Genomic DNA, 14,852 nt, shown 5'->3' with positions numbered 1-14,852 from the left:
GTGGGGCTAAGTTTTCCCCCTTTTGTTTTTGTAATTGAGACTTGAGAGTCTGATTATATCTTTCAATGATAACCTGGCCCCAGGGATTGTATGGGATGGCTGTGGAATGTGAGATTTTCCAGGTCTGGAGAAAATCTACAAAGGCCTTGCTTATGAAGCAGGGGCCATTATCTGTCTTAACTTGGTCGGGTAGTCCAAGGGTGGAAAAGCATTGAAGCATATGACTAATGGCATGTTTTGATTTCTCTCCGGCATGTGCAGATTCCCAACAGGCATGGGGGAAAGTATCAACTGATAAGAAAATATATTTAAGTTTTCCAAAGGGAGAATAATGAGTAACATCATTGGAGTACTTTTTTCTGAGTTGCTCAAAGTAAGAGTCATCTTTATAGTTGGGATGGCATTCTCTCCCTTCCTCAAACTGTTGTTGACATTCTTCTTCATCTAACAAATCATTATAAAAGGTTTTACAGTCCGTAGTGATGAAATCCTCAGCATCTGCAAGGATGTCTTGACCCAGTAAGTTAGAAGTGAGCCCAGTCACCATGAGAGGGTGGACTTCTCCCCTGCCCCCACCTGGGTCAGTCCAAAGGAGCCATGTGGCAATCTCCCAGGAGGTAGACTGCCCACCAACTCCCAGTAGGGGAGGGCTGGGCACAAGCTTCCAGTAGGAGGGCACTTCCTCCTTTCTCAGGACTGTTTGGTCTGCTCCAGTGTCGATGAGAAGTTTGAATCTTTTATTGCCAATATTTAAAATAATTTGGGGTCTAAGGTTAGGGACCAGAGGGATGGTCCAATGGGCTTTGATGGTCTCTTTCCCCTTATTTAACAGGGCTGGGAGGACCCCCAGGAGGAGTTTAAAGGCTTTCCCTGTATGTCAAACTTTGACCGACACTCCCTAGCCCAATGAAACCCCTTATTGCATTTAGGGCAGTGGGTGCAAGGGGTGCTGGTCATCCCTCAGAGGGAGGGGGAGGCTTTGTCTTGTTGGGGCACTCCTTTTTTAAAATGGCCTTCATCCCCACACTTGAAACTTTGATTTTTTAGGATTTAACTATAATGTGGAGATTGCAGTGCCCAAATCTCTCTGTTTGTTTTCCTTAAGGGCAGAAGCCATGGCCCTAGCCTGATGGGAGATAGTGCCAATGTCCTTGGCAGCTACAATCCATCTACTCAAGGAGGTGTCCTTGAGACCCACACAGGTGAGGTAGTGATCGGACCTCATCCCTTCCCAGACCAACATTTATTAAACTGACCCCGTAATGCCCCTGGTGGATATTTTCATTGGAGCCATTTTTCCATCCTATCTATAGCCAAGCCCTCAGATGGTTTTTGAATAATATGCATAAGGAGGGGGGTAGGAATTCAGAGGGTCCCTCATCAAGCCCTTTTCTTGCTACCAAGCCCAGTGTCCTGACCTGTTCCCTATATGGGTCAGGTATAGCTGCCTGTTGAGTGCCTGTAGCATATCGATCAGAGGTACCGAAGAGCATCCCAAAAGTTATCACCATAGGGGGCTGTTGACTTTGGTTTCACTCTGCTTGTGTATGGCAATCATCTTTTAAAAAGGCACACCACTTAATGTATAGGCGACCCAATAAGACAGCCCTGACTAGCTTCTCCCAATCTTGGGTTATACAAGGTTGATGGGCAAGTCCCTGTAACAAGGTCCCAGCCCAAGGAGAGTTAGGCCCATCCTCTGAGACCATTCCCACAGATACCAGGCAGCAGGACGATTGCCCCCAGGATTTAGATTGGTGGGAAATAAAAAAAAAAAAAAAAAAAAAAAGTAGCTTCATTTTCTGGTGGCTTGGTGGCCAAATATGAAGGAGGGGCCAAGGGGGTCCAGAAAGGATTAGTGGATGGAGAAGGTGAGGGAGTTCTCCTGGAAGGCCAAGAAGCACTCCCAAAGGGATTGAGTGAAGGGTACAAGGATCCACCCTTTTCTGGGTTTTTAAAGCTGTATCTCCAGGAGGAGTAGCTGGATTAGGTTGTATACTATCTTTTTCTTTCTCCTCTGTCTTTTGTTTTGGTTTGGTTGGCCTTGGAGGGAAGCAGTCCTTAAGGGCCGAGATTGTAGGGAGGACCCCTAAGGGGGGTATCTGACCCTTCTCCACATGTGCCTGACAAACAAGGGCCTCTACCCTATCCCAAATGTCCCAATCAATGAGATTTCCTTTGGCAGCCATGGCACCAGCTTAAGTAGGCAATCCTAGGTCTGTCGAGCCTGATTATCAGTCAAATCAAGCCCTCTACTCTTTAGGAGTGCCCTGAGAGATTTGAAGGCAGGATTGGATTTAAGGGTAGTCTGCCCCATGTTATAAGGATGAGAGAGAAATATCCATAACATTAGGGCAATAGCAACCCACAGACACATGAGTACAACACAAACACAAGGATGCAAAAGTTAGGTAAACATGTTGTAGAATTAAGTTCAGATTTAGATCCATGATGGCCAGATGAGTCTGTGTCCTTAGGGGCCAGCTCAATGATACCAAACACAGTGTGGATGGGAGCAGGTCTACCCAGCAGATTTGGAGCCCTCACTCAAATGAGGGGTCAAATACGCCTTGAGTCTCTTCCAGGGCTGCCCACATGGTGTGTCCACTAGGGACATATGACCCGTTCAGAAATACAAAAGCCACAGATGCAGCTTGCTGGGGAACCAAAATTTAAAGTCAAGAGAAAGGGAACGAAGAAATGTTGACAAGCAAGTACAGGTTATAGAAGCAAAGTTTATCACATTAAATATGAAGACTGCCTCATAACTTATGAGGGTACACTCACCCACACACACACACGGATTGACCTCCTCAATGAGAATGTTTCTCACATGGGGCACCAGTCTGCCGGGTTCCTGTAGCCCCACGTTGGGTGCCAGACTGCTGGGCTCCCCCGGCAGGTAGTGCTGAGGAAGGACCAGGCATGCTGGTTCCTCCCAGGGGTTGAGGAGAAGGATGAGTGTCGACGGCCAGGAACACACCATCAAGCCGGGAGTCTTGTCAAAGCAGGATCTCACTTTATTGTTACAAGCGGTTACCCATATAGTGTTGAGAATGAGGGTGGGAATTCTAGTATGGGGGGAAAGGTAAGGGCCAATAGTATACCCCTACTTTTGAAATGATTGGTTCTAAGTGTGCCTGCATGGGAATTCCAACTCCTATGTGGAAGTAACAGGCCAGAGGCCATTAGGCATCTTGCTGAGTCATAGATGGCCAGAGGCAGATCACCAAACTTTAGCTATGCTCAAGAAGTTCCCCTAGGCCTTGAATCACATATAATGAGTTACTTATTTGATACTTAGGTATTTGGGAAGTGTAGTGGTTTGAATAGAATAGGTGGCCCCCAATAATTCAGTTATTTATTTGTAGTTTGCATCTGTAGCCAACTGCTGGAGGCAATGTCACTGGGTGATCTTAAGGTGTGGTGGTGGGTTTCAGATTTCAATCTAAAGATATGCAAAGTGTGCCTAGCTGGAGTTCCTGATGCATGCTGTGCTGCCTAGCTTTTTGGCTTCTGGTTGTACTTCTCCGTCTCTGTTTGGTCCTGTGAAAGCAGCCCAGTTTCTTCTGCCATTATGGAACTTCCCCTGGATCTGTAAGCTTCAATAAATTCCTTCCTCCATAACTGTGCCTGGTCTGGAAGTTCATCTCAGCGAACCTGAATCTGTCTGCTCCAGGAAGCAATATTAAATAATGGTTAGCAGAAAAATATTTAGACCATTCTGCCACAATTTGATTTTCATTTCATTAAGGACACTGAATCTTTGGGCATATTAATAAATTTCTTCAGCCTCCAATTAGCACAAGTAAAATGGAGGTGATAGCAATATCTATCTCCTATCAATATGATTCAAAGTTAAAATCGTAATAAAATACATTGCTCATTGAAATGCAGCATATGTTCAGTAAATATCTACTAATAATAATGCTATATCATTAATATTTGCTGAACATTGTGATTAAAGCTAATAAAAGTGGAACAAAGAGATTCTTAAATTTAAAGCATTTATAACATAAAGGAATACAGGTAAACATCTATTGCCCATGTCCTGCTGAAACATAAAGTCACAAGGTGTAGTAATTCAGTTTTTCAAAGAGCAATAATTAGCAGAGTAAAATTGCTGAGTATAGTAGCTTTATTAACATCAACATAGCCACTACCAAGAGAACAGTAACAGATAAATTGAGGGACATAAACACATTGACATTATTTTACATACTTCCTAATTAACTGAAACTTTTGGAAAACTTCAAGGCTATCTTTTCAAGATTGTTTTCCATTTTGAATATACTATTCTTTTACAAAAGTGAACATGAATGGGGAGGCATTCAACTTACATAATGAGCTAGTCCTCTGTATCTTTCTCAAAGTAAAGCTTTCTTGCATCAAACTAACATTTAGTTGTTCTCTATGCCACACTGCAGTGGAGCAAAACATCCTTCCCATTGTTGGTGTTTGCTGAGAACAGCAGAATAGCTGGTAAGATCTAGGGTGGACTGCACATTCACATATAACTCTGCTCTAGTCTGGCTTTGTGTGCACCATGTTAGATGGACCTGTGGTCACCTCTGCTTCTTTCTCACTGTGTGGTGCACTAAACCGAAGCTTTTCATAATTCTACTATTGGCATAGGACCACATAAAATAGCCAGAAGGATGGTTACTTTGGAGATATGAGACAATACACATGTACCTACCTGTCTACTTCACTGTAAGTCACCCTTATTAAATTAATTTACATAGTCAGCAGACTTGCATAAGCTATATTGATTGCTGGTGCCTACCAGATCAGAGCAGATATTTATGTTTTATAAAGGAGGTAGCTTAGAAAGGAAGCTAGGATAGAACATGAAGAAAGGAAACAGTGAGTATCATAGTAATACATGTTTTCTAATTGATAAAATAATTGTTAGTATGAAAGCAATGTACTTTTACTGAACTTAAAGTCTTCACACAATCAAAGTATTTTATTACTCATTATAACATTACATTATTGTATAAGACAGTAATGAAATTCCCTGAAGCAGTTTTTAATCACAATCTTGTTTTTCAAAAATAAATTATTGAATTAGAACCATTACTAATTCAAGAATTTTTAATTAATGACTTATGACCTAAAAGATTTTTACACTAGCACATAGTGAGCCTGTGGTGTAATTAGTAGGAATTTAATGATTCAATTAGCAAGTTAAGAATTATTGGCTTTAATATGGTTTTGGATTAAGACTACTGCATTTTGCATCAAGTTGTTAGATTTTATTTTGGGTATATGAGCCATCTGCTCTTAACTACAAATTTTATAAGATAAATCATCTCACAGATATGCTTTATAAATATTGGGAATGATATAATGACTGGATTATTTGCCTTTAATTAATAAGAGGGTTCATTACAGTTATTTCCTATGTTTAATATTCATATGCTTTGATATTTAATAAGCATTCAATTTAATTATAGGATTTTGGCGATACATTGGAGTCTGTATAGAAAGAAAATTTAATAAAGCATAATAATCAAACCTGTACTTGTTATTGTCTCATTTTAGGTACAAAATACCCATCTGGAAGCAGCTTAAGGAGGAGTTTGTTTTCAACTTACAGTTTTGAAATGGAAATCAAGATAGCAGAAGCTGGTCACATTCAGTCCAACAATGAGGAGGCATAGTAGAAAGATAAATGTTACTTGTTAAGCTAGTGTTCTCCTTGAGATATAGAAAAAAAGTCATATATATATATATATATATATATATATATATATATAATGTTTATACATATATACATGCATATATGTATATATATATGTATGTATGCATATAAATGAATTAATTAACTGCAGGTAACAATAATTTAAAATATAGAAAAGGGTTATGTAATAAAGGAATTGAAAAAGTATTTTACAGTAAATAAAGATAACCAATTACTTGCCAAAGAGCTAATAGACAATAACATTAGCTATCAATGTAAATTGAACATCATGCAACATCCTGGCTTGTAGTCTCCAAACATAAAACCAGAATAATTTAAACTATCTCTTTTAACTCTTAGTTTATACTTCTATTTGTAATTAATATTTGAATGGAACACACAGACAACTCTACCAACATTGAAAAATCCACCTGTCAAAAGACAGCATGATGGCACATAACCATCATACCAGCATTGAGGATAGAGGCCAAGTTGTGGCTAGCTGGCTTTACATGGTGAGTACCAAGATAGCTAGACCTACGTAGTTAGACTCTTACCCCCCTGCTAAAACAAATGAAGAAATTCACAACTCACCAGGTGCTGTGTAAATTTAGGCAAATGTTAGAATATATAGTGAGGAATTTATCATCATTAACAAACTTCAAGATAATACTGCATGACATTTGTTCAAGGTTTAAACAGGTAACATCTTAATAAAAGTAAAAGTACATTCAGTAAAAAAAAATCCAATTAAAGAGACATGTAATATAATTGATCAATAGTACCAACTCACATAACTGAGTATAGACACAACTTTTAGGAGCACTGATGTCAATCCAGGCTTTAAGCTTCACAGGAATAAGAATTTGGGTGGACAATTTTATTCAATTATAAACTGGAAAAGTCGTAATACAATCTTAGCTTCTACCTGTGAATCCCTTTTAAGAAGTGTTCAATTCCAATGATAAAATTGACCAGGTGTAACTTGAGAAGCAAAATGACACTGCCCCTTGCATCAATTAAGAATGGGACACAAGCAGTTAGTCCAGATCATGTCTTGATTCCTAGTGACTCAAAGTTAGAAGGTCCTTGTGCAATAAGACTGTTACCTTGGTTGGGATAGGAGATACCCTAATGCTATTCCTGGGTTACAAGCTGAAATGCATACCCTGCTGTTACTGGCACCAGCAGACTAGAACATAGATATATGCATGGAACTGACTTTAAAGCTGTCCGAAGAACATTTAAATTCATTACACAAAGCAAAGTATAGAAGTTATACACCTGTTCAGCATTAACTTCCTTTCATCATTTAGTAAATGTTGAATAGGCTGCCATCAGTGATTAGCAGAATTTTCTACTTGTATAGAAACCAAATAAATCAAGCTCTCCACTGACAGTACAGTGTTGATGTGCAAAGTGCCAGCTCTCTTAATGAGCTAGTTAAGTAAACAGCAAAGCCTGTTTTGAAGCAGTGAGGATAACATCTTTCAACTGACTTGTGGAAGTAACTATGTTTAATCCTGATGTCTCAATATAAAGATGGGATTGCTTTCAGTACCAGGATGAAGTCACAGGTGAACAGCCTGTGCACAAGAGCCAAGAACAACGCAATCACCCTAGGAATCCAAGTAGCCCATCTTCAGTTCATTTAGCAGTCAGAATCCAAAGAAATAGAATTCCTTGGTGGACTCAACATCACTCCCATCTTCCTATACCTGCTTACACACTTCTCAAGGAAGTTAGTCTTCCTTTCCAGTGCAATATTCTCTGTGAAGTCAACAGTGTTTTCTACTCTAAAAACCTTGTTAAAGCCCAGCTGCAGCAGAAGCCTGTCTGCCATGAATTCAATGTGCTGCTTCATTCAAGTGCAGTTTATTCCAGTGAGCTTTGCAGGCAAGGCCTCTGGGAAGAAATCCTGCTCTATTCTTGACAGCACAGGTAATTATTTCCTTGACTCTCTGCCCTGGCAGTTTGTTTACCAGCTTGAACACCAGACAGGTGAAGTCACAGTGTAAACCCTCACTTCAACTAATAACCTCATTGGAAATGTGAGGCTGGGCATCAGCCCTTATTTCTTGAGCCAAAATACTGATGTGAAATAACCAGAAAAGTATCTTCTGTCCATAGTTGTAAAGCTTGCCACACATTCTCCAAAGGTAGCCTCCTCTCCCCAATTCAAAATGAGGCTCTTTCTGATTCACATAAAGTATCCTTTCAATAGCATTGAAGAGAAATTCCCTCACATTGGGGACTTAATGATCAATACAGAGATGTTTCATTTCAGAATGTGTGTTTTCCATGGCAATTTAGAAGCCATAGAAACAGTGGACTTTTGTAATTGTTAAATTACACAAGTAATAAATTGTTCCACCAAGTTTCCATTTACTATGTTATCACTCAAGGAAAGGAAGCCTGAATGTGTAATATAAAGTACCTTTCCTCAGGCTTCAGAGCTTCCAAGTGCAGAGCATCCTTGGAAAGATCCTCAGGTGTGCAAAAGGAAACCTTAGTTTCCTTGTACTTCTACCAGACATGGTATTTGATAGGAAAGGTAACAAATTGGTGGAGGTTTTTTCCTTCAGCAATGGTTCTTCCTTAGGGCTGTAGGCAAGTGATTTCCTTTCCAGTTGTGTATGTTTCCACAAAATCTACCTGGAGGCTTTGCGGCCTTGCTGGCCAGAATCTGTGTCCTGCTTAGGGCCCGAGTATTTTCTCTTTGTGGGCCAGGCTGAGTTACTTTACCAGTGATGGCAGTGGAGGATGCAATGGAGGCTGAGATAAGGAGAACTGCAGAGCTAGAACCTAATGCAGAGTCAATAGGGAGCATAAATACAGCAATGGCTAAGAATTAAATATGGAAATAGAAATAGAAATTGGCTTATGTAGTGACTGAGTATAAGAAGTCCCCTGACCTACTTGTTGCAAGCTGGGGAACCAGCTCAACCTATCAAGTAAGTCAGTCAAGACTGCAGTTTAAGAATAGTTGTGGAAAACCAGGTGTGGTGGTGCACACCTTTAATCCCAGAACTCAGGAGGTAGAGGTAGTAAAACCGCATTAGTTCAAGGCTACTCTTACACTACATAGTGAATTCCAGGTCAGCCTGGGCTAGAGTGAGACCCTACCTTGAAAAACAAACAAAACAAAAAAAGTTGTGGAGAAGTGGGTGATGTGAGGAATATTTAAGGATTGTGGATCCCAAGAGCCATTAACTCAAGTGACCAAGTGCATGAGAACATGGATGTCTCTGATAATGCATGCTTCTGTCCCTCTGTCACTTTCTGGGCCAACTGTCTGCCTTTTCCAATTCCTCATTTCAAGTCCTAGTCTCTTTCAGAAATACCACAGGAGACATGCTGAGAAACAATGTTCTAGCACCTACCTGGACTTTCTTTAGCTTAGTCAAGTTAGCATAAATAATTAACCTTCATATTTTCTCAGGGAGGAAAATATTTTCTAAAACCTCTGAAGCATACTTAATTCATGTTTCATTGGTGAGGATGAATTAGCATGTTGATTCCACAAGTAAGTGCCCAGTGTTACCAAGATTAGCTTGGGTACAACATATCATACCTTTTGAAGCTGGCCACATTATTAAAACAAAATATAATTTATGATAACATGAATTAATGAGTTATCGATGTCTAATAGATCCATTATCAGTCATATGGATGATGTTGCCTTGCAAGAAGGATGAAATGTTTTATTTAACGAAGAACTATCTAGGTAAATAACTGTGCTATAAGATTTCTATAGTTTCAAGGAGAAGAAGGTCAATGTGGCTATTTAAAAAATAATGTGCCTGCTCTACTTTGCATTCCTTTTATTTTTATTAAATGTTAACAATTTTCAAATATTTAATATTTTACATGATTAAATGTTAATTCACTTAAAGACTTGACTTCAATAATAAAATGACATTAGACAAGAATTAAAGGGTAGAATTTACATGCAAAACTTCAGACACTACTATATCTTTAATTCATTCCATCACTTTTGAGTATATATGAAATTGAAAGTATGGCTGTAGATACAATTTTAAAAGTTGAAGAAAATGTGCAAAAGAGAAATATACATCTGTTAATAGAATAGAACTTCGACAAGCTCTAAATGTGGGGTGGGGCTGTAGAGATGGAATAGCAGGTCCTGCGCAAGTATAAGGTCTTCAGGAACTCAGGGAGCCTGACACCACCTAGGTTTCTCTCCCTAGCATTGGCATTAGGAGGTGGACATGACCACGCATATTTGTAACCCCAGTTCTGTGAGGAACAATACCAGAGAAACAGTGTGGCTTTTGAAAATGGCTAATAAATTCCAGAATAAGTAAGAGACTTTATCTTAAGGAAACATGCAGAGCAGCTATTGTGAAGAGATACTTATTTTCCTATGGCTTCTGTACATGCACATGAGGCATAACAAACCTACATACACACATGCCACAGAAATTACTATACATATTTACTATACACATCCAAAAATATCTCAATTTCTAGTAAAAATATGTAGCATCATTAAAACACAAGATTTTGAAATACTATTGTGAATTTAAATGCGAAGAAACTATTAACAGAGCTCCCTCTTGTCATGTGTCTGTTATTTCCCATCATGATTTAAAGTTTAGAGAAACAGATTAAAGTTCTTCATAAACCTCAGTTTGCAGAACAGTATATTAGTGGATTATTAGTGTTCCTATCATATTTTATGATGTTTTGATTGATATCATTATGATATTTTCTCCTTTAGTTCTCCTGTCCTCTTGTCTACTTCGCTGTTTCCCTGTCATCATACATGCATTAGCTCTTGTTACAAACATATTCAGATATATGTGTGAAAACTTTCAATTATGCACTGTCTTTACATGCATATGTTAAGTTAAACACACAATTGTATATGCAATTCATATAATTTCCCTCCTTTTCCATTCAGTACTGAACACCCTCTAGTATAATATGGTAATTGAAGTACTATAATAGAGTCAGGAGCAACAACTTGTAGCATGTAAAAAAAAAAAACAGGCTTCATAAAGTATTGATGTTGAATGTGAGATAGAGGAAAATCATATATGTTGGTTTGATTCAGGTGTCCCCTGAAACTTAGGTCTTCTGCATGTTAGGTTCCTAGATGATGAAAATTTTGGAATTAACACCTCCTGGAGGCAGTGCATTTTTGGGGTGAGCTTATGGGTATTATAGCCATTGTCCTCTTGCTAGTGTTCGGCACTCTCTTCTGTTGCTATTGTCCACCTTATGTTGGCCAGGGAGTGATGTCCACCCTCTGTTCATGCCATCGGTTTCCACTGCCATATTGGAGCTTCCCTTTAGATCCTGTAAGCCAAAATAAACCTTTTTTTTTCCCCACAATCTGCTCTTGTTTGGGTGGTTGAACTATGGACTGTGAGGACTGATTATGAGGGTGAGAAAGAGCTTTTCTTGAACTGGGCTAGAGGCAGTTTGTGTAAAAATTTTGCTGTTATTCCTATGTCTTGAGAAGGTATGCAGGGTTGATTTAAGTAGAAATGAACTGGTGTGAGCAAAGGGATATGGCACAGAAACAGTGAAATCTTTGGGCCTAAGCTGCTGCCCATTCACCTGAAAATTGTTTGAGAGATTACAACTATTGATATTGGGCCAGCTGACCTGTACTGTGACAATAGGAAGAATGTAGACCATTGAAGGAGTATCAGGCTCTTCAAAGTCTGCTTTATCCCCTCCTCCACCCACCAGATTAACAAATTGACACCTAACATGGTATTGTGGAGTACAAGAACTGTAAGAAAGAGAGGGTCATTGAATTTTCTACATGATCTTGTGTTTTGGAAATGGCCATGGACAGTGTACTAGTCAGGATTCTCTAGAGGAACAGAACTGCTAGAATTAATTATTTTAAAAAGAGAATTTATTAGATTAGTTTATGGTACTCTAATAGCAGTTTCAGGCTCGAGAATCATGGAACCTGATAGCTGCTCAGTCTATGTGGCCAGATGCCTCAGCAGTCCCGACCTCGCACTGCACATGGTGCCAGAAAGCCTGGAGGCTTCCTGAGGAGCTGCTGGGTTTCAATCCATGTGGGTCTTCAGTTGATGCTGGTCTTCAGTCTGCGCTGCTCTTCAATCCAAGTGGAAGGAAGGAAGGAAGGAAGGAAGGAAGGAAGGAAGGAAGGAAGGAAGGAAGGAAGGAAAGAAGGAAGGGAGGAAGGAAGGGTTCTTTTTAACCCAGAGCTTCCTTATATAAAGTGCTCCTCTGAGCAGGGCCTCCCACTCTGGAGTAAGGGCTCACTCTGGGGGAAGGACTTCCTACTTTAGTTGATCCTTCCTGGAAGAAATCTCTGAGACCCACCCAAAAGGGATTTCTGTGGATTACTAAACAGATCAAGTTGACAACACCTTAGCTATCACAACTCCACCCCTTGTCAACTTGGCAGCAAATTATTTCTCCTTACGTCATACTTAACTTCCAAATGAAAATAGTAACAAGCTCATAATTCCACCTAACATGGTATAACTATTCTATGGACAACTGGAACTGCAATATCTTTCTACCAACACAAAGCTTAGTCTCTAATATAATAGGTCTAATATAAATTCAACAGTTATCTAGTGATAAGAATCTTAACATTGGTGTAGATATGTACAAACACTCTGTTATCAAGGTAGGACAGAAACATTGCAATTTGAGTCATCATTTCTGTAACTGGTCACATGGCCTTAGCTGTTATTTGTAACTGCCTTCTTCTACTACCCATTCCGTATTTCCTCCAACTTAAGCAAACACCTCAGCTGTTCTTGGTTCTTTACCTGGTGGAGTGACCCATACCTTCATTCCTGAAGTATCTGGGCCATTTATCACACTACTTCTATTGGGTTGTTGCAGTCGTCCATTGACTTTGACATCAGGACATGGTAACACTAAGAGACACTCTAACTGATCTCCTGCACTCCAGACATACTCTTCTTTGCCTCTATTGTGGAAGAGCAGTTCAATTTCCCCGTGGTAATCTGGATCAATCACTCCTGCTGTCACTATAACTCCTTTCTCAGCCTGTTCACTCAAGAGCATTAGGGGCCCTAAGTGACCAGGGGGAAGTCTTTGCTTCCAATTCAATGGAATGTTCTTCTTGTCTTCTGAAAAATGCACTCCCCCCTCTGGGACCAAGACTTGTAGTCCAGCAGAGTGTAAAGTTGTGGGAAGAGGAAGCAAAAATTTAGCTGATGGGTCAGTCACTTGGGGTGATGGTAAGTAGGACCATTCCCATTTCCACCCCTTGATTCCTGGACCTGTGAATATGGGCTATAGGGGAAACAGCACCATATATAGGACACTGATTCAGAGCATATAAAGCCTGCTGGAGGACACTCCCCCAACCCTACAAGCTATTTCCACTTAGTTGGCACTGTAGCTCTTTCTTCAAAAGGTCATTCCACTGTTCTATCAAGCCTGCTGCTTCAAGATGGTGGGGCACATGGTAAGACCAGTGAATTCCATAATCATTAGCCCACTGCCATACTTCCTTGGTGGTGAAATGAGTTCCTTGGTCAGAAGCAATGTTGTGTGGAATGCCATGACAGTTAACAAGGCATTCTGTAAGACCATGAATGGTAGTTTTGGCAGAAGCAGTACGTGTAGGAAAGGCAAATGCATACCCAGAATAAGTGTCTATTCCAGTAAGGACAAAACGTTGCCCTTTTCATGATGGAAGAGGTCCAATGTAGACAACCTGCCATGAAGTTGCTGGTTGGTCACCCCAAAGGATACTACCATATTAGGGGCTCAGAGTTTATCTCTGCTGCTGGCAAATTTGGCCCTCAACAGTAGTCATAGCCAGGTCAGCCTTAGTTAGTGGAAGCCCATGTTGTTGGTCCCATGTCACCGACAGTGTATAGCAGGTTTGCTGGATTGCCTGCATGGAGACCCAAAGGAACCGTGAGGATGAACCCTGGATTGCAGTGGAGACCCAGTGGAGATGCTGGGACCATGATATGGCTGCTATGGAAAGCTGCCACCCCAGTGAAATTTTCCAGGACTGTGAATAGCTTAGCTGGAGGGGCAGAATTGGAACTCCAGAGACTTGTTGTCAGTTAGAGTTGTTGGACTTGAAGCTACAGGGTTTGATGTTTGCACTGGTTGTTTTAAATCTTATATTGGTTGAACATTTCTTTGTTATGCCCAATGCCATCTTTTACAGTGTGAATGTTTATTTTGTGCCATTATGGGGTTTTTGAGATTATTTTTTTATGGCTCAGTTAAAAGATCTTGGATTATGAGGATGTATGAACATCATTGGAATTGATTAAAAAATGTGGACTTTTAAAGTTGGATGAATGCACTGCATTTTACATCATGTATTGTTAGCAGTTTGGCCAAGGGGTGATGTACACCCTCTGCTCATGCCATCATTTCCCCTGCCATTATGTAGCTTCTCCCTTAAGCCTGTAATCCAAAATAAACCTTTTTTCCCACAAGCTGCTCTTGGTTGGGTGATTTCTGCTAGCAATGCAAACCGGACTGAATGATAATATGTGTCTCAACATGATGCAGCCATGTCTTGGCCTTCAACAATGTCATCTATTATGTCACTTAAGTATACTCCACAGATTGCATGTCCTTGCTGTATGATGTAGGTTCAATCCAGTTTACCACGAGCCTAGATGGGCAAGGAGCTGTTTCACAGAAGATACCTCCATATTAGAAAACAGCCTCATACATAGTCCCATTTGCTAAATGTAGGGAATGTTTATCCTGAAGTATGATGCAATGGCCCTGAAAACTAACACTGGTAATATCCTAAAAGTCATGATCCATGGGTCCATCTGTGTGATGCAACTTCTAGAACTTGAAATTAGTTATGGTGATACCCCTAGTAGTGTTGTTTTTGTTTAGAACTGATGAGATTGTAGCATGTGCACAAGATTGCATCTGTCAAAATTCTGTCAGGAATGAGGATGGGAGGCTCACAAGGATGTACTCTCCTTAAGGAGCTAGTAAGAATTGATGGTACTTTGGGGGAGAATAGTCATTCTCTTCAGTGGTGTAGTTACTCCTATTTGGTGAAAATCATAGTTTCTGTATGGGGTAGCATCAATTTCTGGGCCCATTTATCTTGTCAAGCCCAAATTTTGAAGAAATAGGTAATATAGATAGGCCAAAAATGTAACAAAATTGAATTAGT

At 40.0% G+C, this 14,852-nt stretch overlaps 1 pseudogene; it reads right to left on the bottom strand.

Annotated features, from left to right (window-relative positions):
• Window positions 1-7,337: 7,337 nt before the first annotated feature.
• On the bottom strand, window positions 7,338-12,742 carry LOC101609585 (annotated as a pseudogene).
• Window positions 12,743-14,852: the final 2,110 nt, after the last annotated feature.

The sequence above is a fragment of the Jaculus jaculus genome, chromosome 3, assembly GCF_020740685.1.
Source record: "Jaculus jaculus isolate mJacJac1 chromosome 3, mJacJac1.mat.Y.cur, whole genome shotgun sequence".
Classification (NCBI taxonomy): domain Eukaryota; kingdom Metazoa; phylum Chordata; class Mammalia; order Rodentia; family Dipodidae; genus Jaculus; species Jaculus jaculus.
This window is presented reverse-complemented; position numbering and strand designations above follow the sequence as displayed.